The 27872-nt window shown below is 33.8% G+C and overlaps 1 pseudogene; it reads right to left on the reverse strand.

Annotated features, from left to right (window-relative positions):
- Positions 1-366: 366 nt before the first annotated feature.
- On the reverse strand, positions 367-20888 carry LOC149535396 (chorismate mutase 1, chloroplastic-like; annotated as a pseudogene).
- Positions 20889-27872: the final 6984 nt, after the last annotated feature.

Genomic DNA, 27872 nt, shown 5'->3' on the forward strand with positions numbered 1-27872 from the left:
GGAATGACATCTTTGGGTTAACTTTTAGATATATGATTATCATCAATTTAATCTATCAAGTTTTTTTTATCTTTTGAAGGAATGACATCTTTGGGTTAATTTTTAGGTATATGATTATCATCAATTTAATCTATCAAGTTTTGTTGATCTTTTGATGGACCCAAAAAATGAATATTTTGATGGACTCAAAGAAATGTATCTAACTTTATCACTTCAAACTTGAATTTATTGAACTATAACTAAGTTTAAACATCCTTTATTAATAGAAACACACATTGCATGATGACATTTTTAATGGACAAGACTTGTTTGTCTTGAATTTCATTGGCTTTAAATTATAACACAGAGACTCGATACTAATAAATTTTAATCAAGCCTTCTCAGTGGGTATGCCACTTGAACCTTTTTTGTTAAAGGCATGATCCACCCACCATAGAGATTGGCATTCAAAGAGGTTGAATTTTGTAGATTGGGTTTACTTTTGAAACATCCAAACTAACCTCCTAGCCATATGCCTTTGTATTTTCTTCAACTCTTCTCTGAATTGCTAGTTCAACATCTTCAAATGTGAGCAATTTCATTAGCTAATCTTTTTCCTATAGTGGAATCCTTTTCATTAGGAACATGGTCTATATTTTTATGAACCATTAGATGCAGTTTAAACCTTGTTTCAGATAATATAGGTCTATGTTAGTATGAATTCTTGATATCTTATGTCTAATTCTCCATGGTAAAGAGCCTAAAGATATATTCTAGAACACAACTTAGTACTCTTAATTTAGAATGTGCATTGCACATTATCAAGATTTGAAAATTTAATTTTGAACTCAGTATCAGTCAGGTTGCCATCATCACCTCTTAATTTTATGCTTGCACAAAAATAGCATTTTCTATCACTCTATAAATACCCCATCCAAGGTACATGAATAGTTTGGCATAGTATTAACCTTTTTGTTTGTATATCAATAAAGAAAAAGAAATTGTGAAAAAGATAAATTTCAAGAAGAAATATGAACCTTCATATCTCATATTAGTTGATGGGCATGAATTGCAACTTCATATACTTCTGGAGAGGCTCTGATCTTGGCATCAGCTACAAACTTCCCATAATTGATCCTTATATAAAGGGCCTATAAATAAGTGGAACATCCATTAACCTTACAAATCGTAGCTAAATAGAAAAGGAATTTATTTCTTGTACTTATGAATATGGTTCCTTAACCAAAAGGCATAATCAAGGTCTTCAACAAGGTATCCACTTTCCTTATAATTATTTTGTCATGCCCTAATTTTTACAAGGAAAATACACAACCACAAATTTTTTTATTATTATTTTTTAAATAATTAGCAAAACAAAACATTGATATGACGAATTATTATTGAATTGACATTACATTTAATATAGAATGGTTGCATTATATAAGTTCAACACACCTAGTCAAGTTTGTCGTCATGCTTCTATCCACTAAATCAACTAAGCTCTAGGTGTCACTGATAAGTATAATTTAGGACCAGATGTTTATAAGATGAGTTAAGATTTCATAGATATTTCCTAATTAGTCAAAATAGTTAGATGAAAGGTGCATCCTTAATAGTGGGTAGTTCATGTATTAAGTCACTCACCAATACTTGTTTCCATTAGAGGACAAGGTAGTACATACCTATAAATTTCCCTAGCGGAGTATATCATTTATATTGTGAATATATCAACTTTAATTTTCTTGATATATATATATATATAATACATTTGTACCCAGTATATGTATCAGGTGGAGCTAAATATCACACCACTTACCAATAAAATGTTGTCTAAACAATTTCATTGAATGTCATGCTTTATATTTATAGTTACATTTGATAAATATTCATGATGTATCATCCATCGCATAACATATAGTAACATTAAACGTTTGATTATCATTCATTAATTACATTGATAATGGACTTCAATACTCCCTACATGAAATGAGTGCTGCTAAAATTATAGGAAGAATTGATTATATAAGGTTTCTATGCATATATACCTATACGAATGGCATGATCCATACATACATTTTATTCAAAATATGTAACTTATCGTTAATCAAATACATGTATTTAAAAAAATTATATAATTCCCATATCACTACTAGCTATTCCTCATTAACCATTTAAATCCCTTCCTCATTTAATTAGCATCCTTCATGTATAAGATTGAGTTCAATACAAAGTTTTTGTATCAATTAATTATACTCTTATGTATTAACTATCAAACACCTTTATTATTTATTCCCTAATATTGCATGAAAACCCTAATATTTATTGATGTAATGAATTTAAATTTTCTTATGAGTCCATTTGTTAAAATGATGAAATCCCATTACCTTCTTAAAGATCTCTAAAGACCCGAGTAACCAACTCAAGAAATTACTTGAATATAAGAATACCATTTAATCTACTTTTACTTTTATTATATATATATTCATAACAATCTTTACAATTTTTGCAAGATGAACTCTAGGACGTACAATGTTTATATCATAGCCCTTCAACATCTTAGTGATAATGGTATCAATTCGCGTATGTTACTCATTGTATTCCATATAGAATACTTCTATCTTGAATTAGATTTGTGTACAACGTATTGGCATTATAAAGACAATTCCTAGAATAATTACCCAAACATAATTATCCCATATCCTTTAATTTATTTTATTCTATTATTATTATTATTATCATTATCATTATTATTATTATTATTAGTATCATCATTTCATTTACTATAACATTATTTATCAATTAAAGTCCTTACTAGCCTACCTAAGGTTATACCTCCCTTAATACTAATCAAAAAGCTCCCTCTCTAATATATGCTTTTATCTACTTCATTAATAATAATAAATTATATATTATTAACATTCAATGGGTACATAATCTAGATAATTACCAACTTATTAACCTAATTAAATTATAATCCTATACATAAATTTCTAACTACACACTACCCAACACCTCACCTTGCATGGACAAACGTCCAATCCAAAGCACCCCCACATTCTCCATGTGAAATCTTCCTAGGATTAGGATCATGTGCCACTTATTAATTCCCTATAGTGGGGCATGGTTGACAGTACCATCTACCTTTAGACAATTTGCTGCATAATCCCAAAGGTGGAAGGAGCATTAAATATCTTTTACTTGCCATGAATTTCCTCCCACTTCCCAAACAACTACCCCTCCTCCCCTTGAAAATCGCATGCCCTCTCTCCTTCCAAGGTGAATTGGGATGTGGAAGGAGGAGTTTGACTTGGGGTTTGGGACTGACATGATGTTAGAATTGCACCCTCCCCCATAACCTTGTCACATGCCCCACTTGATTTCCAATGGGGAAAATGTAGGTGCTTGGTGGGGGTGTTTATATATATATATATATATATATATATATATATATATATATATATATATATATATATATATATATATATATTATAAGGCTAAGCCATGATATAGGGTATAGTAATGTATGTTAGTTTATTTTTTTCCTACTTTGTGTCCCTTTCAAATTTCTTGGTTGACCCATACATGGAGTTCAATTTTCTAGGTTTACTGACTACCCAATAAATTCATAATGTAATGTACTTAAATGTGATTTCTTGGGTTGTCTTATACTTTATTATCTAGGGATTTTATTATCTCTTTATTTGGAAGATACTCAGCATATTCTTCTAATTTTGTTATTGGTCTGTATTGGCTCTTATATTTCACTTCCTCTATACAATTTCCAGAGAGTTGAATGAGCACCTACAACAAGTTTAATACTTATAAATTTATGCATTCATGGTAACCATTTCAATTCTCTGTCCCAATAGCCTAAGGTATTCATAATATGTTAATTCATTGATAATTTGGAGTTACTTATTATATTATGCATAGTCTAAATTGATGGAGTTATTTAATCTTTTAATCAATAAAAGAAAGAATATATGTATCATGGCAGGGTCATATATAAGTTAACTAATTATTCTTATCTATGGATAATGAAGTTTATAAAACCATTGGCTCAAGAATTAACATTGTATTCTCATGCAAGATTTAGTTTGAATATGCATACACAACTACTATACAATAGAATTGGAATGATAATAACATTCCACAAGATAACCTTCCTATCAATACAATTTCTTCTATGATATTAGATTCAATTTGGAAATCTTCTACATACAACTCAAGGAACATCAATTATTCTAGTTTCCATGATGAATATCCATATCATGACTATAAACTAAATACAAATTCCATTATCCAACAATGCATATTCTACACTTGTATATGAAATCAAGATTAATCATACAATGCATCTACTTATTTCTATGAGAATAGAGAATAATAGGGACAATAGAGATGTGGTTATATTTGCATCTTACTAATATCTACTATGAAACTAAATCCATTTTCCCAATACAATAACATTCATGATAATAGATCTACAACATCAATACAATGAAATTCTCTCTTGTAGTTCTCCCTTAACATACAACAAGCTTATCACAATTGAACATAAGGTGGTAGACTCTCTTGAAAACATTACATGATGTAAGATCTCTACACAAGATGATGCACAATCCTTTTAGTGACAAATGAATAGGAGCAATATCACACTTACAATCACAAATAAAAACACATAGCAAGATGGAGTTTGCTGCTCCATTATCAACCAACTACAATAGTATTTCTTCCTCTTATGCAATGAAATCTTCATGACTTCCAAGTATCCAAGGTGCATCAAAAACCTATAAAGATCAAAATTGTAGAACCATGGAGGCTCACCTCCCAACCTAGGCCTCAAGGAGACCACCCTTGCGCTAGGGGAAAACAAGGCTCAACCAGGATACATTCAAACAACATCACAGCAATAAGAACTAACATGATCACAAAATTTTGCAACACATTTACAACCCCAACCAAGGTTTGCACAATGATTCACAAATGGAATCATAAACATTGGATGAAGGTGGGCTTTAAATTAGGAGACTTGCCATATCATACCATATTTGCAACAATGATTTTCATGCCCTTTTGGGGCTTCCACAAATCAAAAAATTTCATGCCCTTTTAGGGCTTCCACAAACATCCTCCAAAAATACCACCATTAACTATACCATCCTTAAAAACCCATACTCCATAAACTTTCTTTCTACACCATCATTTTCCTTATCACCCCAAAGCAAGTCATGAATGAATATGGCATATAATGGAGCCTATACTCCAAGATTCTCAACTATATTTCAAGCCCAACTAACCCCTTTACCCAAGGCTTCTCTTCCATCCCAAGGGTGAGTGAAGCCTTCACACCCATGAACAAATTTCAACATTCAAAACAAAACAAGGAAATCAAGAAGAAACCCCAAGAAAATTCATGAAACAATATATACAACACAACACAAAGATTTCAATGACAATACATGATTCCATATCACACACATAGATCCTAAAAGAAGCAATCTTACAATTTCCAAATTCAACTTCATGAGATGAAGAAAACATGGCATGAAGCAATAACCTCCTTCCAAGCTATGGTTATCAAATGGTGAACAAGATCATTCCTTCCTTGGCTTCCAAGCTTCCTCTCCCAAAAACCTACATGTCTCTACAATTAGAGAGTGGGTGAACAACCCCTTAGTTTGGCACAAGCTCTCTAAAAATATCTCCACTTCCATCCTCACCTACCCCTCTTACACCCTTGTACCTTCTACCAATAGGAACTTACCCAAGTGGAGGGATGAGGACAAAAGTCATGTGACACTCAAATTTTCGAATTGGCTTGAAAATGACTAGTTTAAAGGGCCTCCTAAGTCCCCTAGGCCAACTTATGGTTATAGTTAGACCCCCAACCTATTCTACTATCACTTGGGTAACTTATTTTCACCAAATAACACTTGGGAACCACTTTTAGGCTCTCTAAAGTTCCTATCAAATTTAATTTGAATTCCATCATGAAGCTGACTCATCCTAACACTCTCCAAGGTGGGTTAACTTAATTTCACAATTGGATTAATTTAGGGTTTAGTGACTTCTTGCCCAAAATCCTACATGACATGTCATTTACACATAAACAACACAAGTGTCAAATGACACAGATTCATTAAATACTTTACACATCATGATGACATGTCGCTAATTAATCATGATCTTTAACTTATAACACCCATGCATAATCACATTATGAAATAAACACAATACAATGAAGTTTTGAATCTTCCAAAGATTCACCTTGGATTTACCATGTTCACATAGGTTTGAACCTTGTTTCCTCAAATAATTTCCATGGTTCAACTTTTCTGCACACTCAACTTAAACATTAGTAGCCCAATGAAATAATATAGAAATACATACAAATAAGTGTAGAATAATCCAATATCACATAATTCGCATTAACATATACAAGTAACTTTCATCTAATCATTTTCATTAAATATTCAAAACATTGAAATATCAAATATGTGTATTATACGTTATCTTTCTTAAAATAACCAATTATCATTCTAAATATTATCACAACTCTTTCTAACCTAACAATGAAACTCTAAAGTCATCTTTACTAAATCATGAAAACATATAAAATGGATCTCAACATAGATGTCCTAAGTGAAAATCACTAATATGTAGACTTTTTAACTAGTATCCTTTCAATCAAGTTAAACATAGCGACATTCCTAGCAATATCCCTTTATCACATTATGAGGGGTTTGTGTGTAAGTTTCTAGGGTTAATTCCTTAGAATTTTAGAATGCTTCCATAATTATGTCATAATAACTTAAAACCAATTTTTGAATGTAACCATATGTCTTGTTGTCGTTATGACCTACATTCCTTGTTGTTCTCACTACAGTGAATGTTAATTGATCTTTCTTAATTTGGCTAGTGAATCATTTTATGAATCCCTTGATCGAGTCCCTAGCTTGAACATATAGAGTTTCATTTTCATGTGATCTTATCTATTCAACCTAATGTTATTGGATAGGGTATCAACCTTATAATAAACAAAATCTACATCAGTCTCTAATAGGATCTCATAAATCATTATTAGTAACAAAAATGTCAATCATAACCTAATTAACTCCTAATCATATTTATTTCATCAAGATCTAAAATAAGGTACTAGTGTGGGCCTTACATATTCACACCCAAATCACAAACACGAATTCATGATAGACTTTATAAATGTAAAGACACAGAGAATGAAAGCTTTGAGCATTACTATGACCTACAATGAATCAACACACCATAAGGAAAAGTTCCAATGAAGATAGACTTAATGCCTAAAGCCCAACATAGTTAATGCCTAATAAAGATAGACTAAGCTTTCATAGTTAATGAAAGCTTTTAAGCATTATGAATACAAGTAATTAGGACATCATAAATGCAAAGTTCTAATAAGAATATACTAATGTCTAAAGCCCACCATAGTTAATACACATACCTGGAAACACAAAGTATCACATACTATAGTTGACCCATAGTTTTTGTCATCTCCCTTGGTAGAAAATTGTGGTGGTAAGCTATCAAAATACATGCTCAAAATTGATTCATTGATGTTGATAGAGTGGGCTATAGGATGTAATGCATGCAACAAAAATGTTGCCATGCCCAAAATATGGGCAAAACACACCAACAATTTTTTTTAAAGAGTAATAATAATTAAACCTACTAAGTTGACAAGTTTAAATCATTAGAACATAGGTAAATTTCAAGACAACAACATGGTTCCCCTAATAGTGTCCTAACATTTCCATTTAAGTTTATAATCAATGAGTATGAATAGATCGTTAAATCTAAACATTCATTGCTAAATTGATTTATTCAATTAATTTAAAGATCTAACACATTATCACTATTATTTACTTTTTAAAATATTAGAGAACAATACATTTACATCAATTAGATAACTTTAATCAATTAAACATCAATTAATCAAAATGTTAGGTAACAATATAATTGGTTCATTCGAATAATTATAAGTCTAATTATTTCGAAATATAAAAATCAACAAACTAACTATTGCTTTAAACAGTGCTTTACAAATCTTACTATTTTGATAATAATTTAAAGAAGTTATAATCCTAATAATAACAATAGATAAATCAAGATACCACTAAATAATAAAACACTAACATTATCTACAATTCAAACATTTTCAACAAACTAAAAAATTTCTGACTCAAAAATTTTTTACTAATCTAAAAATACTTTAATAAATTAAATTAATAGTAACTACAATTTTAAAACAATTATAATTGTTAACATTTTAAAAATATACTAATTAACTTTCTAGACATAAAACTTAACTAACTTTAAAAACTTTATTAAAAAATAAAACTTAATAATCTAATCATTTACTACTAACATAATTTATTAAATTATAATATTTAATAAAACACTTAACTATTCTATTATAAAAATATTTATTAAAAAAAAAAAAAAACTAACAAAAATAATAATATAAAGATTACCAACTTTTAACATTACTAACTTTTAAACTAACCTAACAATCCTAACCATACTCTTAACTTAACTCAAACTAACTACACTTAGATAATACCAAATTTTGAATTACTCATTACTAACTATGTTTAGTTTAATACTAAATTACTCATTACTAACTATGTTTAATTTAATACTAAATTCTAAATACACAAATTTATAACTACCACTTTATGAATACCAACTTACTAACAAAACCTAAACTAACCTACACACTAACTATCCTACCCCTTTACTAACTAAACCATGCACTTCCCAAAGGAATGGCTCTACTATCCAAAAAAGAAAGTTGATCCTCCCCTTGGTATTTATGAATGGGTGCTGACTTGTAAAAAGGGAGACCAAAGCACATTGAACATTTGAATTATTTTTTGTACAATTCCACTCCCAACTCCCAGCCACCCACATTAAACCCAAACTCCTCTCACGTGGCTATGATTAAAGGGTTGAGACTTTAACCAAACCGAACACATTTAAAACTGCCCCCCCATAATCTCATTTGTTGATTGATTTTCATGTCAGACTTTATAAACCACTTGCCCCCTCAATACCATTTGCTAGTACTAATGTCATGTCAAACCCTTCCAAATTTCAAAACACAAACATTTAATGTAAAAACAAGTCAAAAAGGCAAGGAGTTAAGTTTAAAAGTTAGTTAGGTGATGCATAGGGTAAAGGATAGTTTAGATATTATTTCTTTAAATTTGTTTTGTTTGTTTTTTTTCTCTTTCTTTATTATTTAAAAATATAATATTTAATAAGCTCAAAAGAGATATTTGAGAGAATCTCTAAGTCTCTCTATCTTAAAAGGGAAAATTTAATTTTCTCCATACAAACTCGGAGAGTTTTTTTACTTTTAGGGGGTATTTTATTTTTCTAAGTCCATATTTATTCTAAGTGTTAATTTTCTTCATGTAATTTTTTTTTTTTGACAAGGGGGTGTATTTTATTTTTCTAATTGGGTTTAAACCAACCGTGTCAAATTAATCAAGGGCAATATTAATTGTTTCCTTTCTAACATCGATTATATTCATCGAGTACAAATATTGCATTTTAAACAAGATCATAAGATTACTTTCTAAGAATTATGAAATACAATGAAGACCAAATCAACATCAAATTTTTTTCTTTAACATGCTTTGAAACTTAAATTGCATAATGGTATATCATCATTGTTTTATCAAATTAAACTAAATCAAATAAATATTATTATGAAACATAGGAATGTCAAAGTAAGGTAAACATCATCATAATTGATTTATAGGTACATATACTAAAAACTAAAAAATAAACTACAAGACTCATATGCAAGAATGATACCAAAAATTTTTTCAACAATGTGGTTTAGTCATTTTTCATTTATTTTATTGAACCACCTGATTCAAAGGCTCCACCGAGAAAGAATCAGGAAGAAAACACAACTTCACAGCCATTTCAACAATAAGTTTAACAAGCATTTTTACACAGGGTTCCAATCATGAGGATAAATCTCCCAACATAATTGAAATCCATTAACTATCTTGAATTTCCTTCTCAGCCCTTAACAAGGGATCCATTACGCATTCTGCAATACATCACGGTGATCATGGAGAGAACGAAAATTGATCGAGAGATAATCAATCATAACATGAAGACAAAATTCAAACATTCACTCCCATCCAGGTTTGCACAATAGGTTCGACATCGAACCAAACTAGGGAGAAGGTGGATTTTTCCAATATGAGACATCAAACACAACACCAAAATAGGTGCCCTTTCAGGGCTATAAACTCAAGAACTTTTGTTCTTCCATTCTTACATTCCAAAACTCATACGTGGTTTGTGATAACAAGTAGGGGCCCATAACACCCTACCCTCTCTCCCTCTTCTCATCCTAAGAAGAGACTCTACACTGTTGGAGTCCAACTAAAGAGCTTCTCCCATACATGGCCACTTCTGCCCTATCCAAGGATGAGTAATGCCAATACACCCATAACAATCCCTTCAAAATTCAAAGCAAAACACAAAGGAAAGACATTTAAGAAAACATGTTTCAATCCCTCCCAACATACTCAACACACACACACACACAAACATACATAAGCAATAAAACTGATACATGAAGCACAACATGAACAAAACGAGGTGAGTATTCCTACCTTCAAAAATCAAGTTATGAAAAATGAAAAAGTTTGAGATGAGCTTGATTTCCTCTCCTTCTCCTTCAATTCTAAATTCCACTCTAAAACTAGAGGTTGGGTGAACACCAAAACTCTCTCAAATTTGCCTCTAAATAATATCCTAAACTCAACCACCTTCCAAAATGTAATAACTCCTCCACTTGCCTAAAAGTTCTAGAATCTTCTAACTCAACTACACATAGGCTAACCTCAAGGTGGAGTTAAAGTTATCCAACCCATGATGAAATCATTCAATTTTTGCAATAAAGCAAAAATGGAGTTTTTGAGTGACCATAAAAGTTAACAAAAGGGGCTAGGGAGTGGAAAATGCCCCCAACCCATACCCATACCCCTTGGGTACTTAGATTTCATGATTTTTAGGCCTTTAGGATTAATTAGGGACCTATCAAAAGCTAGAAAAATTTTAAGACATTCTAACAACCTTCAAAAAAATGTAAATTACTCACTAATCCTGATTAGGGTAATTAACTTCAATTACTAACTGATTAGCAAAAAGGTCACTAACTTAGTCCAACTTAGATCTTTAGGTTACTCGGTTAACCCTAACTATCATGTTAGAATGCATATACAATTCACAAGTGTCAAGCGACACTATAATATCACTGTTACAAACATTAACACTTATTGATTACAGAATGATACATTCATACATCTCACGATACAAATAAAATATGAACAACGGGGTTTGCATCTTTCTTTAGACTCAACCCTGGTTTCCACAATCGGTACATGGGGTTTAGTTTAGTTTCTCCATTAGATTTCTCGACTAAAATATCCTACACACTCATTGCACACATCAGTAGCTCAAAAAAATCACATACATATATTCAAAACCTATCTGGATAGTTACATAAATCAAAACATGAATCTTTCATATAATTAACTGTTTAATTCATTTCTACTCACATTTAATCATCAGTAACTACGTAATCAAAATAACATAACTCATTTATTAATTCAAATTAAAATGCTAGAATAATCATCATTAGGCATGCATATACCTAACATCATAAACATCACCAATTAAGGAATACTGAACTTTCTAAAATCATAAAACCTAATCATTGAGGTACCAAAATCAACACCCTTATCATCAGGTAAAAATGCCTCTTATCTTTGTTAGTGAAATTTTAATGTTTAAATAGTTGAGATAATATAGTAACTCTCGAATCACTGAGTATTAAAACATGGATGTATCAACTACTCTAAATTTCATTAGGACATTCACAACATAAAATATTACTTCATATCCGTTCTAATCTTCAACAATAGATTTAACAAAAAAATTCATATTTAATAAGTACATGTGAGGAGAGACCTTACAAATGCAAAATTGTCACTTTATGGTTGTTGTTGAAACTTCAGTAAAAAGGGCACTAAACTCAAAAAGAATATTTTCACTGGTTATCATATTTGTGCAATTAATCGTTGTCTAAAATTTTATGCTTGGCATGTTTCCAATTTTTTTTTAATGGTAAACTAAACCTAAGTCAAGAAAGAATTTTAGGCTTGAAAGTTAACTAGGACTTACAATCAGTACATTTTTCTTTCACGTTCTAACTATTATTTTTAATTTTTTTAGTTCTTAAGGTTATTGGCACCATATAGTCAGGAGGTATCATATTTGACTAAAACCATAATCACCTATTACAAGTAGGTAATATAATTGCAATGGTTGTTTCAAAATTCAAATGTTTTTTCCTTGGCATCTGACCTATGTTATCTTCTTGGTATTGGTTGTTTAATAACTCTTCTCATGTTTCTTAGTCTAAAGATTTAGGTGAAAATTAACCATTTGACCTACGACAGTTAAAATTAGTCTCCCAAGTTTCTCTTTGCAAGATCACCTTGTTCAGTTGATTATGTCCCTAGCTAAATTTTACATCATTATATTATTTTTTCTTCTTCCTTTGCTAGAGAGTTTCTATTTATTTAGGACATGATAGTAAACATACTATCATAAGTATCAAAAACAACATCCATTTCTAGGTATTTATTATTAAGACAATATTACTTATTTGTCTATTTAACATCTAGAATTGAACTTTCACTATGATTCAATACATGAAACTAAACCTAGGGATTATCAATTTTTTGTTACTCCACACAGATCTACAAGACATAGAATCAAATCAAATCTTGGAACCCTTTTTAAATATAAGTTTTTGAGTGTTTGGGATGAATTGGGGGCTCCCAATATAAGGTTTTAGTTTACATATTCCACGTGATTGGCATTAAATTTCTTCCTATGTTCAATCAAATACTTACATTGTAAATACACAATATGAATATTGGATAACATCTTCATGATACTCAAAACTTGTGTATTGAAGGTACAAATGGAATTTCTAAAGTCATTTATGCTATTTATGTAGGATGAAGGTTAACCGTGACATTTAATATTTATTTTATCCATTAAGTGTTAAAAAAGTTTTGAGGAAACTATATTTTCTATTTGACTTGTGTATACTCTAGGTTTCTGTAATCCACATACCCTAAATATCAATGTTTGCATACTACAAATTCTCAAAATTGGTATAATATACAATAGAATTATTATTGATCAATTTGAATTTCAACTTGAATGCAATAGTAGCACCTGTGGGTATCTTAGAGGTGGAAGCAAAGGCTCTGGTATGCCTTTATGAAAAAATGGATGCTCATCTAGGCTTTTATACTTGCCAACCTACATATAGATAGGAAAGTCAATGATCATTGCATGTAGACATTGCTTCATTTCTGAAATATCAAAAGAAAAATGTTTATATGGATTTATCTTCGTACATTACAAATCCTACTTAAAAATGCTCTGAGAAACATCATATAGCAACTATTTTATTATCAAGTTACGCTAAAAAAATGAAAATAGGAATTTTAAATATCTCTTGCTTCAATCTTACTCACCACTTTTGGGCAATGAAGTTTAAGTTTCTTAGTTTGAGTGAAGGACAAGAATTTTCCATGAAATGTACCTCTTGAACCGAGCTTCTTTATTGTTTGACCCATTGAAGCCAAGCATGGGAAATGCATTTCCTATTAGAGTAAATAATTATTTATTCTATTACTTAAGCTTACTTAGGTAAATGTGTGTAGTTAATATTTGTAGAGATAAGTTGTTGACAACACAGGAGCTTGTTCCCTTCTAGCATGTTCCACCTTTTTTGTGAAAAGTGTGCTTATTTGTCAACCTTATCTTCTACCACCTTCCAAGCTTGTTCTACAAGCCTCCTTGAGGCCTTTATAAGTGGTCTCTCTCTGATTGTAAATTCATCCATTCACATAGCAATTTTAATTTCCTATTGTGAAATATTTTCTAGTGTGGTTCTTGCTTCAAGCTCTTGCTCCTTAGGTTTCTGTTCAGCAAGCTATTTGCACTACAGGTAATCTTGGTGCATTTTCAAAGTTGGATTCGCAATTCCTACATGGTATTAGAGCCTCCCTACTACTTCTTGTTCAAAGGATTTTTGAAGCCGTAATTTGGAGTCACAAACACTAGTTTGTTTGTGCATTTTTCTTCAAATCAAGGGTAGAGTGATTTTTTGGAGCACTTTGGGGTCAAAAGGATGTTGTCATTGGATTCAAAAAGACATTTATAGTCAAGATTCATATAAAAGTTTTCATTTTTTGAGACAGGGCATTTTGGAAAAAAAAATTTAGCCTACCTAGTTGCAGTTGTATGGATTGTACAGACACGAGAGTAAAAAAATTTTAAAAAGGGCATCATTGTAGCAGCACCGAAGCACCACCACATGGCTACCCACCAACAACCTTCTCCCCATGCTAACAGTGGCTCCCTGCCTAGCTCCTCTACCAAACATCAATGTCAGAGCTCTGCCTCCACTTCACTCGAGATAGCAATGTCGTCAGGTTTTCCTCCCAGGCACCACTGTCGCTAGTGGATTCTACTCCTCTACCTCTTTGTAGCCACTCCAACCTACTGATGTAGAATTCAAAAGAGTGATGTTACTTTTTGGTGACTGCACCATGTTGACATTAGATTTCTGGTAGCTTACATCATCTTTTCGGTGAGTGACGTTATCACTACCAGACCTCACGTTGACATCATTTTTTGATGAGGTGATGTCATCATTCCAGCCACTAGAAAAAAATTTTGGCGATGGCCATACAAGCATCAAATTTAACATAGTGTCTATAATTTTCCAACAAGGTTCTTTTTTGGAGTAACAGTCAGTTTTTTGGCCATAACTTGAGCACACAAAGGTATATTTTGATCCAAAAGAAGCACTGAAAAGCTGACTTAGAGATGGAGACAATGGTGTTGGTTTCATCATATTTTGAGTTTGTTTGAGCTCCATTTTTATGCATCAAAGTAGAGGCTTGTGTTTCCTCCTCTGCATCAACAAATCCAGGTTCTTTTCCAGTTTATTGCTTTCCATAGTTTTTTTGTGGTATTTGAGGGATATATTTGTATGTTTATGGGGGGGAGGGGGTATTTTATTTTCTATAATTTGTTTCAGATAAGACCCTTCTACTTCTGTCTTTTTTCTTTCTCTCAATGGTGGATCCATCTGTGACCCATCTCACACCACACAACTACCACACTTGGAAGGCACAATTGACTAGGCTTCTCATGTCAAGAGGTCTATGGTCTTTTCTAGATGAGAATTGACCTATTCTTATGTGACCTTTTGAGGTTCTATAGCACAGGAACAAAATGGATGAAGCCGTGGGATTGATTGCACTCAACATTTCAGACAGTCTACTGTTTCACTTGGATGGTTTGACTACTCCATGGGCTTATTGGAAAAAATTTCAAACTTTGTTTGGTCAGGTGAATGAGTTCTAGGCACTTTAGTTGGATGTAGAGTTGACTTCTTTGTCACCAAGAAACTTTCCCACCATTGAGGACTTTCTGATGAAGTTCAAATCCGTACATGTAGTTTTATAGGGATGTGGGAAGAACAAAACTAATGATGAGTGCATATTCTTGATATTCTCAAAGTTGAGGGGGCAATATCAAATTTTTTCTTCTACTTTCTACTCTACCATGGATGCCTTTGGAGATAGACATAGGATGCTTACATTCAAGACATTTTGTGATAGGTTGACTAGGGAACAAGCAAAGATCCAACACATGGATACCTCTAGCTCTTCTAGCCAAGTATTGGTTGCTCAAAATTCTAAGGGAAAATCAAAGAAGAAAGGAAAATTGAAGAAAGACACATCAAAATTTGATCCTAAGCCTCCAGCTAATCCTCTGGAAAACCCTCCCAAGGCTAAAGATTCTTCGAAGTGGGGTGAGTCTACCTCCAAGACCAAGAAGAAATCCAATGAGAACTATAGTTTTTGTGAGAAAGATGGACATTTAGTTTATAGGTGTTGGAAATGATTGGAGGCTTTAGAGGAAGCCATGAAGGAACATTAGATTTTAGCTCCTCATTCGTCATCTCCACCTACAGGGAAAGGTCATGCTCTTTCTGCATTAGCTACAACTTTAGCGCCTTCATGGATTCTTGATTTTGGGGCTTCTCACCACATCAAAAATACTCCTAAGTTGCTTACTTCACTTGCTCCTTATGCCATAACATAGATTGTAGTTGGAAAACTTTACAACTTTCATTTTTGGGTTTTGGTACTGTTGCTTTGGTCGGGGCCTCTCTACAAGATTTACTTTGTGTTCGTGATATTTCAATGAACCTTCTGTCTATCTATCAAATTTGCCACTCTAGCTCTGGGAAGATAATTGAGTTCTCACCACATGATGTGGTTATTCGGGACTTGCATGATCCTGAGATGATTGTGGTCACTGGAAGTGTTGACTCTACATATTGCCTCTATAGATTTGATGGATTTGAGTCTTTTGATCACATAGGTTCATGCTTAATTGCACACATAGATTCAGTAAGTAGATTTTGACATGAACATTTTGGGCATGTCAATTACAAATATCTTCAGTAGATGTGCACATAGGCATTTGTTCTTGGGCTTACCCAGATTTTTTATCCAAATGGTGTTTGTTAGGGATGTGCACTTAGCAAGCAACATAGGGATTCTTTTCCAGATGGATGAGCCACTTGTGCTTTAGAACCTTTGGAGTTGATTCATAGTGACCTCATGTCATTTCCTACTCCTTCTTTTTTGGGTGCTAGATGTGTGCTTACATTTATTGATGACTTCTACAGACACACGTGGGTGTACTTTCTTAAGTACAAGTCTAATCTCTTTGACTCATTTCAATTTTTCAAGGCATTTGTAGAGAAGCAGTCTGGGCTTTCTATTCAGTGCATACACACGGATAATGGGGGGGAGTATGTGAACCACGCTTTCAAAGATTTCTATTCTAAGGATGGTCTTCAACATCAGCTTTTAGTGCCCTACATTCCTTAGTAGAATGGTGTGGCCGAGTGGAAGAATAGAACCCTTCGGGAGATGGCAAATTGCATGATTTAGTCTAGGTCCATGGATTCATGTTTTTGGGCAGAGGTAGTCAATTGTGCCAACTACATTCAGAATTAGATGCCTCACAAGGAACTTTGACATATGACTCATGAGGAGGCTTGGTCTCATGTCAAGCTTGATGTATCATCATTCAGAGTTTTTGGGAGTACAACATATGCATTTGTACCTAATGCTTAAAGGAAAGAAATGGAACCGAAGAGTTGACCACTAATTTTTTTTGGCTACTATGAGGATGTAAAGGCTTACAAGTTATTTGATCTTGATTCCAGAGAGGTCCTATTTTGATAGGATGTCCAGTTTGATGAGAGCCCTCCTGCAGTTCATTCCTTGCCTCTAGTACCTCCTTCAGCTCCCACTACTCCCTCTTCATTTCTAGATTGTTCCATGGATGATGAGGATGATGATCATGATGATCCCCATTTCCCTCCACCATAGGATCCTCCCCAGATCCCTAAATGGGCTCAAGCTACAGTTGATGTTGCAGGATCTCTAGCTGGTGACCCATCCACTTCCCATCGCACTTGTTCTCATACTGTGGGTTCTAGCCTTCTTAGTCATGCTATTAGTGTTGATCCTCAGACATTTGCAGAAGTGATAGGACATTTTGAATGGGACAGTGCAATGGAGGAGGAATATTCTTCTTTGATGAAGAATCACACATGGGATCTTTGTCCTCTTGACAAGGAGAGAAAGCTAGTACAATGTAAGTGGATTTATCATACTAAGTATGTTGCTGATGGTTCTATTGATAAGCATAAGGCTTGTCTTGTTGCAAATGGTTTTTTGCAAGTTGAGGGTGTTGATTATTCTGAGACATTTGCCCCTGTCGCCAAGATGAATTCTATTCGCCTTGTCTTATCCCTCGCAGCTTCATAGGGATGGCCAATTTATCAGATGGATGTGAAGAGTGCCTTTCTACATAGTGATATCACTAAGGAGATTTATATGGAGCAGCCTCCAATTTTTGTACAAGATCCCACCTTGGTTTGCAGGCTTCAACGTTCATTGTATACTCTCAAACAAGCCCCTCGAGCTTGGTATGAGAAGATGGACTCCTTTTTGCTACGTACAAGCTTTACTCATTGCCATTCTGATCCCACAGTGTACATATAGTGTCTTGGTGATGATATTTTGATTCTTGTCCTATATGTTGATGATCTTATCCTTACAGATAGCTCATCATCTATGCTCCAAGATGTTAAGCATGCACTGATGGACTAGTTTGAGATGATTGATCTTGGTTTGCTACACTATTTTCTTGGTCTTTAGATTAATCCTTCTACTGGGATTTTTGCGTATCAATAGAAGTATGCTCTTGACATGCTTTGTCACTTTGACATGCTTGATTTCAAGCCTACTCCCACACCTTTTTAGTCGGGTGTCACCTTGTCTACCTTCTACTTTTTGTCTTCAGTGGATGCTACTTTGTATCAGCAATTGGTTGGTAGCTTATTGTACCTGATACACACTCATCCTAATCTCTCTTTTGTAGTTGGCCATGTCTCTCAGTTTTTTTAGGACCCTCATGAGAGTCATTGGCAAGCTACCAAGCATATTTTTTGCTACATTTAGGGCACACTCATGTATGGAATTCACTATACTACGGGGACTCCACGCATTGTTGGCTACACTAACTCAGATTGGGCTAGTGATGTCGATGATCAAAAGTCTACTTCTGACTTTGTATTTTGACTTGGCTCAGGTCCTATCACATGGTCATGCAAGAAGTAGGATGCTCAAGCATTTTCATCTACAGAGGCTAAGTATCGGGCCATAGTTCTTGCTAGTCAGGAGGCTTTATGGCTTTTTCAGTTGATGACTAAGTTTGGCTTTCCTCCTGATCGTCCCACTATTGTGTGGTGTGATAGTCAGAGTTCCATCCACATTTCTCGCAACCCAATGGAGCATCAACGTACCAAGCACATTGAGTTGCATATGTATTTCATCAGTCAGTTGATCTAGGATGGTATTATTGAATTGGAGTATATTCCTATCCCTGGTTAGGTTGCAAACATCTTCACTAAACCTTTTGCATCACCCTACTATCTTCAACTATGGTCTATGCTTGGGGTTACGGAAGTTGTCCTTGGGGGGACTAGTTGAGGCCTTCCTTCCTTCACTTCATATTTTTTTTCAGCATGTTGTTTTTTACCTCTTTTTGGAGGAGGGTTTTTCCCAAGTGGTTTTCCCTCTTTCTCTATTTTTAGAGGTTTCATTTTCTTGCATTGTACATGGGTACCTAACATGGCCCTATTATCGGGACCCATCCTACATTTCATCTTAGTTTTTGTGAGCTTAAGGCATTCCCCTAAGTTGCACTTAAGGGGGGGTGTTAGAGTAAATAATTAATTATTTATTCTATTACTTAAGCTTACTTAGGTAAATGCATGTGGTTAATAGTTGTAGAGATAATTTGTTAACAACATGGGAGTTTGTTCCCTTCTAGCATGTTCCTCCTTTTTGTGGAAAGTGTGCTTAGTTGTCAACCTTATCTTCTACCACCTTTCAAGCTTGTTCTACAAGCTTCCTTGAGGCCTTTATAAGCGATCTATCTCTCTCATTGTAAATTCATCCATTCACATAGCAATTTTAATTTCCTATTGTGCAATATTTTCTTGTGCGGTTCTTGCTTCAAGCTCTTGCTCCTTAGGTTTCTCTTTGGCAAGCTATTTGCACTGCAGGTGATCTTGGCGCATTTTTGGAGTTGGATTCTCAAATCCTACATTTCCATCATAGGTAGGGGCATTAAAAAAGTATTGTCCTCTCTCAAGAATATTAAAGATAATATTTTCCTCTGACGAATCAAAGAATTATGGATGGCATCCAACATTAAGTTCTCACTATAGTCCAATTGATCTTTCTGCACATTCAATCCTCAAAAAAAAACATTAAACCAAATATAATAAGAATTAATGAAATGACCATGGTCTGGTGGTAAGATTGAGCAATTCGTATGGTGATGATTGATTCAAGATTTGTTAACAATGGTCCATCCTATAGAGGTGTATAAGTGGTTTCCAAAAAAGAATTACCTACACAAAAAAAATTTCAAAATTGGAGGCAGTCTTTAAAAAAATGCATATGACAAATACTCTATGAATTCTAATGATGAATAATCCCAAGCTAGACATGCCATGGTCTAGAGATAGAGTGGAGAAATTTCTATGATGTTAATACCATTAAGCATCGATGAACATGATGACATGTTGTAGTGGTAGTGGTGTAAATGGTTTCTAATGAAGAAGGACCCAAACCCAAACCTATGCAAATAAGGAAGCATCCTTTGAGATGCAATTCTCTCTAGCACCTTGCCTCACTTCAATACTAACTAAACCAATTGTTTCAATGTTATAGCTTGTGGCTCCTATATAGCTTCTGATTATGTGGTGCCAGTCATTTAAAAGTTATTTACCACAATGACCATATTCCCATTAGTTGTTTAGTCCATCTAATACCCACTTTCTAAGCATAATTGTGTTCCAAAACTTTTGGTGATTTTAATTACATATGATTTGTAACAATTTATCAACAAAAATAGAGAAAAATGGCCTTGAAGCAAAAGAAACCAATGAACCTAAATGTGGATGAGGTTGATAATCTAGCTACTTGCACATGGGAAGAATTCCTTGAAGAAGGGGTCAAGCTAGATGCCCAGATGGATCATTTCCCTTTTCCTTGAGAAATTTTCAGCCCTTTTTTGTATTCAAATTTGGAGGGCATCAAGGCAAACGACGAAGCCCGAGATGGAAAATACTCCTTAATATCCATCAAAACTCTCTTAGTTGTCCATCTCTATTTTCCTCTTGATCTTCTTCTAAGCTTCCATTTTAATCCCTCTAATAGAAGCAAGAGTAACTGTAGAATAGTGGAATTCAAATTATGTTGTAGAAGACAAAAGAGAATTGTTGAATCATGGATATTTGGGGGAACCCAAAAATTAGGATAGAATTTACAGCAACTAAAAAAATTGAATCCCGTCTCTAGAGAATAAAAAAGAAACATGAATCTCATCTGATAATGGTTAACCATACTTTTCATTTGATATACTTATATACTTTGCATTCACCAGTTAATGCTCTAACTGGACACATTAATTCTTCAAGAAAAACCTCCATACATTACCAACTAAGTTGATGTCCTTTCTTAGCATTACTTCCAAACCACATATGTTTTAGTTTTGTTTGAATTTCCTTGTATGGGATTAATTACAACATGAAGTCTTGAACTAGAAATTTTGCTTAGAAAATAATCTCACATGTTGTATTTCTAAGAAAGTTTAGATGAACCAATTGAAGGTACTAAACCATTCCCTTACACTTAACATTTTCTTAAGTTTCAATCAACTCAGAATCATGTATATAAGAAAATCACTAAAATAATTGGAATAACATTTCATTTAAAAGAATAGACTACATAAATTATAGCCAAAATCTAACCTTATTTTATTGCACCTGGGGAAGAAGTCTTAGATTGTGTTTAGAAAGTCTTAACATCATTAATGTAATTTTTTATTAATAAGAATGCAATGCCAACAACATGGAAAACACATCCAGATTATTGTTAGTATCTCATTTTTGATATATGAATGTCATCTATTGCATAATCTAGTGTTGAAGGTGAACACTCAAGACTCTTCATCCCACCCGAGGTTTTCTTTCAATCCTCTCTATTTTCCACATATAGTGAAAAAATGGATCATAAAATCTTGTCACCTCATGTTTGCTCAAAATTTGATTGGACAAAGGTAGAGGAAACTAGGGTAGAAGATTGTAATGTGTATTATTACTTCCTAAATTACTTCATGGTGAATCACATGTTGTCAATATAGTTAAGAGTGTAAAAAAGGGAGTTGGTAAGCACTATAATTCCCCACCCAAAGATTCTTGGAACAAGGATTGTGGCAAAGTCTTCCATTGCAATATATGTGATCCATGTATGATGTTGTCATGTGCATTCATACTTGTAAAAAAAAAAAAAAAAACTTGGCTTGAATTGAATCCTTGTTCCAAGGATCTTCGAGTAGGGCATTACATCTGGTATTAGAGCCCATGTTCAAACATTGGGATCTCTATGTTTATGTTTCCCTTGTGGTTGGTGATTCATGTGTGAGTGTGAGTATCTTGGTGGGAGCTCATGATTTTCACTACTTTGGTATCTAATTGGGATGGACTTGTTTATCTAGTAGATGCAACTAGATCAGTGTGAGGAGAAGGAAGTGAGTCTTCCCTTGTTTTGTAGGTGGAATCAATGTACCTTTGTTTGGGTTTTTGTGAGTGTGATCCTATTGGATGGAACCACTTATTGGCCTCCATGTATTGGCTTTGAGTGCCTCTTTTGTTTCTCCATGGATTTAGGTGCATTGTTTCCCTATTTTCTCCTAATGGTAAGTAAATAAATGAATCTTATTTGTGATTCTATGTTATATCATTATAGTAATGAAATGGTTCCTTTCATTGAGAAATGAGTGTTATTGTGAATCATTGCAAAAAAAGTAGGTTTGCATTATATCATTGGTTTAATGACTTTAGTCCCCAATTTGATTACTTCTTAAGCTTATGGAAATTTTTATTAAATTGATGAATATTTAAATATTGCATTACATGGAAAAATAATTAAGAAAATTATTGTTGTTTGCATATACATGAGATTACTAATGGTATATTGCTTGATGTGTGTGAATGTATTCTCTAACACTATTGGGATGATGTATTCCTTAGCATTATGTGGTAATTTATCCCTCTTGTGTGACTTTCCTCAATCATCACATGTAATGTGATTTGATTGATGCCTTATTTTATTTGGCTAGAGGTACTTTCCTCATGTTGTTGGGCTACCATTGGTTTTTAGTATTTATCCTCTGTTGGACTAGTCATCAATTTCTCTATCACTCTCTTGTGACAATTTTCATGTTTGACTTATTGTTGAAATGTGCACTTTTTGATATTTACTGTTAGAATTGACAATTCCCCATTTGGGATCTTTTTTTTTTTTGGTTCATGATGACTATTCTGAATGTGTTTTAGCTATTGCCCAAGTGTGTCATGTGGTTCTACCATGTTCATCTCGAACCTCTGGTAGTACATATAAGGGATAATATCATGGAGAACATGCTAGTGTGTCTTTGATAGATTTAAAGTCATTAATGTAATTGGATGGTTTAAAAGATGAGTAAACATAATGTTAATTCTTGAAAGAAATTGAAAGATATGTACTTGTTTTATGGTGACTCTTGAACCCTTGCTTTGAAAACCTTTTAGTTTTATTGTGCATTAGTGCTCATGTTATGCTTAAGGAATTATGAAAGATAATTAATGATGGTTTTGATTGTGTAAACTACCTTTCATTCCATGTCTTATGTTGTTTTGGGCATGTGTCTTCTTGAGTGGTTTTGGACATTTCATCTGTTGCTCATCTTGGTGACCAAGACTATTGATTTTGCCTATGTTGTTTTGTCTTGAGTAGTGTATCAAAATCTTAGATCTTAGGACTCTCTAAGCTCCATTATTTTGTAGGCCTCATTGATATCTTTTTGATGCTTTTTAAATAGAGTCAATCTAAGTCTGGACGTGAAAGTTATGGCCTCTGGAGTGAAGGCAATTTTTGTGCAAATTTGAAATTTCATGTAAGAAACTGGTGATCAAGCATTTTATCACTTGGTTTGCTAAGAAACTTCATGTGAGTTTGTGCAAATGCCAAATTTTTCCTAGGGAGAAACAATAATCTTTTTCACACTTTTGGAGTTGTTGATCAATGATCTGAGTACCCTTTATTGAGTAGAGGCCAACTCAGTCATGACATATCATATTTATGGTCATTGGAGAAGTTTAGCTCTTCATGTTATTCTTAATGGAAGAGTTATCTAGTCTTCATAATCTACTAGGTACTTGTTGGAGTTTGTGCTTAGATTTGTGTGTATCCTATTGCACTAATCCACCCTTTTCAAATGAAGTGTAGCTTGTAAGTGTACCTTGCTCAAGTTTGATGTTGCCTTGTCATTTGGGAGTGACTCAGTTCTTTTGATGAGTCTAGATCCACTTTTGGGATGTTGACTTTGGTGCATCTTTGTATCCTTTTCTCTCTTGAGAGAGTAGGCTAGCATGGTTATGCCACTAGCTTAGTTAGTGTTTTCAAATGAGTATGTTGATGGTTGGGGGAATTGTGAGCTCCCTAACACATCTTGGGCTGATTTAGTGCAGAAGTTGAGAGAGAGACTCCCTCTCAGTCTTAATACTCTATAGTTTCTTTCTCACTAAGCTTGTTTCTTCAAGAGGGTTGTCTTAGTCAAGTTTTCTCATTGATCATTGACTTGAGACTAGAGATTGAGTTTAGTAGTAGGTTGGGTGTGGTATTCCCAGCATGGTGATAGAGGGACATGGTATTGTTGGACACATGTTACCATCTTATGAGTTGGTATGAAGATACTATATGGTTTTACACTATTGAAATTATTTGGAACCTTGTGGAAAGGTGATATCTTGTTTGGTTGGGTTATGTAACCCTAGTTCCTAGTGGTAGTTGAGCCTTTGTACCTTGGACAGGTCTTGTACTCCTATGCTTGGTGGTTAGTAGTGGTGAGTAGTCTTTTGGAGTGTGTAATTTTGTTTGTAATTTTCATCCTCTATGCTCAAAGGGTGAGTTTACATGGATTCCAGAATGATCATGCGTGACATGATAGTATTCTTGGGAATCTGGGATGGTTATTCCCCATGATTCCAAATTTTTTTAGAAGTGTGTCATCTTTTGACCTTGTTTTTTGGTCACATGGTAGGTGCATGTTGTATTTGGGCACCTATGGATGAGGTAGAGTGGGTTTTTCCTTACCTTGTATTATTGACTATATGGCTAGATGGGTTTTCCTAGCACATAGGAGGTTCCTTGTTGGAGGACCTTGTGTCAATTTGACACCTTTCTCTTATGGTTGACCTATTTTGGTGTTGACATGATGGTTTGAGAACATTGGAGTGATTTGGTTTGACTTGTGGAGATTTTGTTAAGTTATTCCTATTGCTCGCTTTTGATTTTACTCGTGGTGTGTTTTGGGCTATATTCTTGGATTGTAGGATTCCAAGAGTAAGCCTAGTCTTTGGGGGAGATAATGTAGTGCCTCTCCCATTGGACTTATGTAAGTCATCCTGATGGATGTGACCTTGTCAATTGTTCGTTGATATGGGATCATGATTGTGACCATGACTAGTCTACACTATTGAGGTGATTGGATTTATGTTTCTGTATCAGTTGCTTTGATTATGCTTATGACTGATTTATGAGATTATGATGTGATTTTTGGTTCACTAAGGTTTGTGTCAGTGGTTACCAGGATCAATGTGGTATCATGAGGTTGTTCCATGATTACCTTGAGATGTGTGCAGAGACTGCACTATGTACTCTTACCATGCTACACTGAACTAGGTTCCTGTAGTAGTAGTTAGTCATGTTTATGACTATGTTCACTTTTGTGCTTTAAGTGCCTTTTTTATGTTTTTTAAACAACCATTATTAAATGCATAAATAGTTAGAAATAGATTGTCCATGTTGGATTCATTGGTTATGTGCTGTGGATATCTACTTATGTTATGTTTTACTTTTGAGATGACCTAAGGGTCAAATGTTATACCTTGATTTTAGTATCATAGATATTAGCTACTATTCTATTTAGTTGATCATATTTCATGATGATGCCATTTTGAGATGATAGTGTGTTTTATGATGATATCCAGTTATCTAGTATTTGGACATATCATTGATTATGTTACGTGATGGATTCAGTGCTATGTTTATTTACTTCATTCATGCATTGTTATGCTTTATGTGAACGTAAGTGATGTAAATAGATTATTTTGATATAATTAAATAAATGGTTAAATTAGGTGATTGAATGCATGTATTGCTTTGGCTATGTTATTATATGCAATTGCACTTGATCATGTTGTTTAGTGTGTAGGATTTATATCATTGGTAGTGGCACATGGAGTTAATGATTCAACTATTCATATTATACCAATATCATCCCTGTATGGTCGACATATCCTTATTTTAATTGTTTAATTAATCCTTTTGATAATTATTAAATCCGAACTCATTTGCATTATGTGATTAGACCAATGAGCATGTCTATGCATTTAGAGTTTCGCATTGTCAGGAAAGTTGTTAAGAAAATTTCTATGTTTTTGGGTTTTCGAGATTTTTAATTGATTTATTTTAATTTTTGGCAACTTTTCCATAGATTAATTCCTATTTCTAGGAATAGCCTATTTTTGTTTGGGTCAATTTGAGGTTTAACTAGGTTGGCTAGTTATTTGTCCTAATTGATTATTCACTCGAAAATTGAATAAGTATCCAAAAAGGAAATTAATTCCTCACTTCTCACTTTTGAATAGGTTGGAGAGTAAAACCCAAAATCCTCTTCATGAGGATTTACTATTTTGTTTGTTGTGGGAGCTACAGGCATGGGATTGTTGCAAGGTTGAGCTTGTTGGATCCAGCTTGGGGAGACCTTGGATTGCCACAATTTATGACCACTTCTATAGGCTTTTTATTTTATGGCTCAGATTTCTATTTTTCCCTTTTGGTTGCGAGGTAGGGCTCTCCTGTTATATTATTTTTGCTCTGTTTCTACTTTTGTTTTTGGTAGCCATTTGGTAGGAGGTTGAGAACTACTGCTCCCCTCCATTTTTGTTTGTTGGTTCTACCTAGTTGGTTGAGTATGAGCATTTCCCTAGTGTTTGGGATGAGGGTTTGGGGTTTTGCATATATATGCTGGCCATTTTTGCATACAATGTCCAAACTTAATTATTTTTGAATTTTCAAGGTTTTTGCACCCAAAGACCAAATGGGTTTTAATTTTGCTTATTTTCTAAAATTTGGGGTTTTTACCTTGTTTTGTGAGCCACCTTATTTTCTCAGGTTTTCTTGGCATCATTTGGGTCGTGGACCTAGATTATCCATTTGGATATCAGTTAGACCTTTGCTGCACTTTTTTGTTTGCATTAGGATATGTGTCGCATCTGTACTCCTAACTTTGTGTTTGGTTGAGTGATTTTGTACATGTTATTATGGTTTCTTTTGGACCTTGTTATTATTTTGTGAACACTAGGATTCATGTAGAATCCATGCTCCCAGATTGAGGTCAGTTGAGTGAGTTCATGATGTTTGGTTTTGTTGCATCATTGGGATTCGTGTAGAATCCATGCTCCCAAATAGAGGCCAATTGAGTGATTTCATGATGTATGGTTTTATTGGCTTGGGATTTGTGTAGAATCCATCCTCTCGAGTTTTTTTTGGTTGAGTGATATTTTGAATTATGTTCTCATCTAGTCCTTATGTTATGATCTTTGTGATGGTGGTGTGCCACACATGAGTACATGTGCATACTATTGTTGAAGGACTTGCGGGTCTTGACCTTCCATGGTACTTTCGAAAGTTATGATCATTGGGTTTGGGTTGGGAATTTGCATGCCTATGGGCACTCATCATTGGATGAGCATGGGTAGGGTAGGGTAGCATATGGAGGGGGATTTTATCTCACATCTCAATGTTCATGGCATCGGAAGTTGGTAGAGGGAGCTTTATATAAGTGATAACTAAATAAAACATTGGGTGGTAATAAAACTAAAGATAATAAAAAGCATGTGTAAGATCCTTACCATTGAGGGAGTTGTATCCACATGATCTAAGCTTGGAGCATCTTTGATGCCAAGTGACTCTCCATGATGTCAGCTCCTACATAGTAGCCCATTGGGATGTCTGACCAGG

This window comes from Cupressus sempervirens, chromosome 10, assembly GCF_028749045.1.
Source record: "Cupressus sempervirens isolate cs-2001-9-10 chromosome 10, ASM2874904v1, whole genome shotgun sequence".
Taxonomy (NCBI): Eukaryota; Viridiplantae; Streptophyta; class Pinopsida; order Cupressales; family Cupressaceae; genus Cupressus; species Cupressus sempervirens.